At 43.0% G+C, this 6,000-nt stretch overlaps 1 pseudogene across 1 annotated transcript in view; it reads left to right on the top strand.

Moving 5' to 3' along the window:
- The first annotated feature begins 215 nt into the window (after positions 1 to 215).
- LOC309387557 (acetyl-CoA acetyltransferase, cytosolic-like) overlaps positions 216 to 6,000 on the top strand; it is a 31,279-nt pseudogene continuing 25,494 nt past the window's right edge. The window contains exon 1 of the transcript XR_014176855.1: positions 216 to 303. The product of XR_014176855.1 is annotated as an acetyl-CoA acetyltransferase, cytosolic-like (transcript). The remainder of the gene's footprint in view (positions 304 to 6,000) is intronic.

Below are 6,000 nucleotides of genomic sequence, written 5' to 3'. Positions count from 1 at the left end.
GCCCCCCTTCTACCGATTGTCTCTGACTGAACCATCATCTGTCAGCTGCAACCCAGTTTCTGTCACGTGAAGACGGCTGCCCTTTCAATCTAAGCCTTGCCAGGTAAAATAAGAGGTGGGCAGAGCCCGGGGGAACCTATGAGAACTAAGGTGCACTTGGCTACCTGTGTATAAAGGAGATGTGAGAGAGTTTGCACCAGCAGAGCACAGCTGCAGGAGCGACAGTGTTTCTGCCTCTTTGAAGCATCATGGATTGCGGGGACGAGGCCGTCGTTTTCGTTGGTGCTGCAAGGACCCCGGTTGGTGAGTTGTTTTCTGCCCTGAATAAAACCCAACTCCAGGTAATAAATTTTATGAATGGATAGAGACAAGAGGTAGAAATGAGAGGGAAGTTGACAAATGCCAATAACTGTTAGTATGAAAAATAAAGCTGCTATAGAATTATGGATATAATATGGAAAAAATGTAAATAGGTTAATGTAAATAGAAATTTAGATAAAGCTCATTTTCTCCCTCCCCCCCTTTTGTTGTATTATTATAATTACTGTAAAAATATTTGTCAGGCCTGCAGCCATATTCCCTTTTCTTTTTGTTTTTCATAAAGATTTTTTTTTGAATAAACACAAATAGACAACACACACACACACACACACACAAACCCCACAAAACCATCTTCCATTACAAATTGTAGAAAGTGTGTCGATTGGTTACAAAAACATCCATGCAGCCCTTCCACAGCCATCACCTACAATCAGGGACGTGCAGTCAGGGGAGGCAGGGGAGGCAGAGCCTCACCTCTCATCATGAAATAATATATAATATATAATAATAAATTGTAATATATATTTGCTCCCATCCCTTTTACACGGTTCCCGCTAAGCTCCGGTAAGAAGAAGAGCTTTTGGGGAGTGAAGAGGAGGAGGAGGGAGGAGGAGGAGAGGAGGTGTGCGCACGGGGCTGTGCCAGCTGGGCAACCGGCGGAGGCAGGAGGGTTCTCGGAAGCGCCAATAACCTTCCTGCCTCCGCTGTACTTTGCGCGCTCCTCGCGACTGCAATAGACGTCCAGAAGTGGCAGGGGCTGTTGGGCTGGAAGCCCAAACCCCATTAGCCACAAAAGCCGCTTCTGGATGTATATTGCAGTCGCGAGGAGCGCACGAAGTCCAGCAGAGGCAGGAATGTTCTCGGCGTTCCCCAGTCGCTTTCGTGGCTTCGTCATCAAGATGAAGTCTGGGAGCGCCGACAACATTTTTTGCCTCCGCTGGACTTCGTCTTGTTGATGTCGCCGCAGCTCCCGGGACGGACGGAGGTAGCCAGAGTGGCGCTGGTTTACAATTCATATCTGCCTACAATTCATATCAAATCATATATTTTTAATCAAGTTTATTTATATATATTATTATCGTCATACCTCAACCTTCATTTGACTATAATTGTTTTTACGTCCTTTTATATAAAATATTCCAAATTTAAAGCAAGACCACATAATGGCATTCCATTAGCTCTTCCCAATATCAAATTGGGATCCCGAGAGATGGCATGCGAAGAAGATACTTCTTAGGGGTTTCTTACAGGGGTTTTTAAATCAAATTTTAAGGGGGGCGGTGGGCTTTGATCGGATGGCTCAGACAGGCTTGGAGGGGAGTCTGCCAGGGCACAGGCCAGAGCTAACTAATGGGTGCGGGTTGGGAGTGCTGGGAAGGGTTGGGATTCCGGGGGAGACATTAAGCCATTCCATTGGGGGGTTTACCATCTCTACTGTTTGTGGGAGAGGCAGATATGGTGGGGGCTGAGGGCCAAATTATGTTTGGGGGATGAGGGTTCCCTGTTTAAGAGCGATCGCGCGGGTGCTTGGGATTACAGGACCCTGGTCTCCGGTTGGTGTCGCTTAATGCCAGGTCCATGGTACATAAGGCTCCCCTCATTTACAATACAATACAATACAATACAATACAATACAATACAATACAATACAATACAATACAATACAATAGTTGGAAGGGACCTTGGAGGTCTTCTAGTCCAACCCCCTGCCTAGGCAGGAAACCCTATACCGTTTCAGACAAATGGCTATCGAACATCTTCTTAAAGACTTCCAGTGTTGGGGCATTCACAACTTCTGGAGGCAAGCTGTTCCACTGATTAATTGTTCTAAGTGTCAGGAAATTTCTCCTCAGTTCTAAGTTGCTTCTCTCCTTGATTAGTTTCCACCCATTGCTTCTTGTTCTACCCTCAGGTGCCTTGGAGAATAGTTTGACTCCCTCTTCTTTGTGGCAACCCCTGAGATATTGGAACAATGCTATCATGTCTCCCCTAGTCCTTCTTTCTCTTAAGCTAAACATACCCAGTTCCTGCAACCGTTCTTCATATGTTTTAGTCTCCAGTCCCCTAATCATCTTTGTTGCTCTTCTCTGCACTCTTTCTAGAGTCTCCACATCTTTTTTACATCGTGGCGACCAGAACTGAATGCAGTATTCCAAGTGTGGCCTTACCAAGGCATTATAAAGTGGTATTAACACTTCACCTGATCTTGATTCTATCCCTCTGTTGATGCAGCCTAGGACTGTGTTGGCTTTTTCAACAGAAAAATAGTGCATCATGCTTAAATGGAAACTGAATGCACTTTAAATTGTTGTAATGCTAAACCAAGAGAGCATATTATCTGCCTCAAATATCTGTCATGAATGAAGGCAAATATATGTGCCCCAGGATAATGTTTAGGATCCAATCTGGGTCTGCCACCAGGATAGAGGTTTAGTTTTCTGAGTTTTTGGACTCGTTCAGTACTACTCCAAAAGCTCAAAAGACTAAATCTCTAGTTTCAATGACAGACTCAGATTGGGTCAAATATCTGTATACATATAAGAAAAAAAAGTATTCTGATGTTTACTTTCATACTGGAATTGGAAAGATTTCCAGTTTGGATTTGGGCATATAGTAAATAATAATTTTAAAAAATGGAGAACAGACCATCTGGGGGCAAACTACACCCCTTTTGAACATTTCTGCTAAGTCAATATGTTCCGAAAAGGAAAGGCTTGCTTCTTGCCCCTTTGTCTACCATCCTGCTAATGAATTTCCACTATGGAAGTGCTTTGCATGTTCCTTGACTCCTAACAGAAGATATGATTGAAATCAAATAAGAAAAAGTATGCTTAAAAATGAAGAGAGACGAAGGGGTCTGCTCCATATGATTCAAAATTCCTGGAAATAACAGCTACATATTTCTGTCATAACAGAAATTATGTCACTGTTCAAAAGTGACACACATGTAGGGCTTGTTCACAACATTGTCCAATCTTTGGAGCGCTCCACTGTTATATTTGAGAATTCCTTCCCATGATGTATTTCTAATAACTGCTAATTCTTTCTCTGGGTCTTCTCTGGGTCTCAAATGTTGTATGTAAATGATGTTTTATTCATTCTCCCTCCAAGTTTTAAATGCCTTTAAAGTAAATGTTATAATTATTATATTCTATATGCCTCGTGTTTGAACAGATAAAGGGACTGAGTTTTTTTAATTATGTGCACTGTTTTCAGATCTTTTGGATAGAGAAAGTGGCATAAATATGAATAAGAGTATGACAAAATCACCGTTAATCAATTGCAAAAGAGAGCTGTATTTGGAACAGTTTATCTATCTATCCCAGGTCCTTGGGAAGGACTTAATAGATGGATAAAAATGCAAAATCCAGTCTAACCATCTATCTGACTGTGCGAATAATACACCATCAGCATTGACAAAATCACCATCAGTCAATTACAAAAGGTATCTCTACTTGGAATAACTTACATCCCATGACAATACTTTCAACACCATCTTCAACACAGTCTTAGGAGCAATACCTGAAGGACTTCCTCAGTATCTGCAAATCTTGTCAGACCTGAATACTCTAATTTTATTTTTAAAATACTCCACCCTACTGTTCTTAGATACTTACTTTAATCAATCTTAGCTCCTTGGTTAGGACTCAAATTATGAAGTTTCCACCAGTCCAGAGGTTGTATTCTGCTGGTTCACACCTGTTTGGGCGAACCGATAATGGCAGCGGTGGGACAAGACAAATTCCTTGTGTGTCCAATCACACTTGGCCAATAAAGAATTCTATTCTATTCTATTCTATTCTATTCTATTCTATTCTATTCCATTCCATTCCTATTCTAATTCTAATTCTATTTTATTCCATTCCATTCCTTTCCTATTCCATTCTATTCTATTTTATTGAACTGGGCGTAGAAGAGCTGAGCCACAACCCTTGAATCATTTTGCAAAATCCACCTGCAATTCAAAAAGCAGAAATGAAAATTAAATGACCTCCTCCAGTCCCAGGGATGTTATCAAGATGAAGTTCCAAGAAGTTAGGCAATTTGGTTTTTAGTATGTATTTTGGAGGAACACTCCAGCACAAAATGTTCCAGGTAGATACAGTCAGGGCACGTTTCTGATCATACATTTCATAGAAATTGATGTAAGTCTTCATGATTTCTGCTAGGAAAGGAAAGAGCTATGTTGTTACACTGAGCTAAAATTTGTTACGAATAAACAGATTCCCTCGTTCTCATCGTTGCAGGCGTAGCACCCACAGCAACAACCCCAAAATAATTTGGATGACCTGCCCCCCCCACTCTACCAATTGTCTCCGACTGAACCATCATCTGTCAGCTGCAGCCCATTTTCTGTCAAGTGAAGACGGCTACCCTTTCAATCTAAACCTTGCCAGGTAAAATAAGAGGTGGGCAGAGCCCGGGGGAACCAATGAGAACTAAGGTGCACTTGGCTACCTGTGTATAAAGGAGATGTGAGAGAGTTTGCACCGGCAGAGCACAGCTGCAGGAGCGACAGTGTTTCTGCCTCTTTGAAGCATCATGGATTGCGGGGACGAGGCCGTCGTTTTCGTTGGTGCTGCAAGGACGCCGGTTGGTGAGTTGTTTTCTGCCCTGAATAAAACCCAACTCCAGGTAATAAATTTTATGAATGGATAGAGACAAGAGGTAGAAATGAGAGGGAAGTTGACAAATGCCAATAACTGTTAGTATGAAAAATAAAGCTGCTATAGAATTATGGATATAATATGGAAAAAATGTAAATAGGTTAATGTAAGTAGAAATTTAGATAAAGCTCATTTTCTCCCTCCCCCCCCCTTTTGTTGTATTATTATAATTACTGTAAAAATATTTGTCAGGCCTGCAGCCATATTCCCTTTTCTTTTTGTTTTTTATAAAAAATTTTTTTTATTTTTGAATAAACACAAATAGACAACACACACACACACACACACACACAAACCCCACAAAACCATCTTCCATTACAAATTGTAGAAAGTGTGTCGATTGGTTACAAAAACATCCATGCAGCCCTTCCACAGCCATCACCTACAATCAGGGACGTGCAGTCAGGGGAGGCAGGGGAGGCAGAGCCTCACCTCTCATCATGAAATAATATATAATATATAATAATAAATTGTAATATATATTTGCTCCCATCCTTTTTACACGGTTCCCGCTAAGCTCCGGTAAGGAGAAGAGCTTTTGGGGAGTGAAGAGGAAGAGGAGGGAGGAGGAGGAGGAGGAGGAGGTGTGTGCGTGGGGCGGTGCCAGCTGGGCAACTGGCAGAGGCAGGAGGGTTCTCGGAAGCGCCAATAACCTTCCTGCCTCCGCTGTACTTTGTGCGCTCCTCACGACTGCAATAGACGTCCAGAAGTGGCAGGGGCTGCTGGGCTGGAAGCCCAAACCCCATTAGCCACAAAAGCTGCTTCTGGACGTCTATTGCAGTCGCATGGAGCGCGCGAAGTCCAGCAGAGGCAGGAAGGTTCTCGTCGTTCCCCAGTCGCTTTCGTGGCTTTGTCATCAAGACAAAGTCCGGGAGCGCCGACAACATTTCTGCGTCTGCTGGACTTCATCTTGATGATGTCGCCGCAGCTCCCGGGATGGACAGAGGTAGCCAGAGTGGCGCCAAGGCCGTCCGGCGGGCGAGTGAACGTGGATCAGGCTGCCTGATCCTCC

This window comes from Natrix helvetica (genome assembly GCF_964273705.1).
Source record: "Natrix helvetica genome assembly, chromosome: 2".
NCBI classification, from domain to species: Eukaryota; Metazoa; Chordata; class Lepidosauria; order Squamata; family Natricidae; genus Natrix; species Natrix helvetica.
This window is presented reverse-complemented; position numbering and strand designations above follow the sequence as displayed.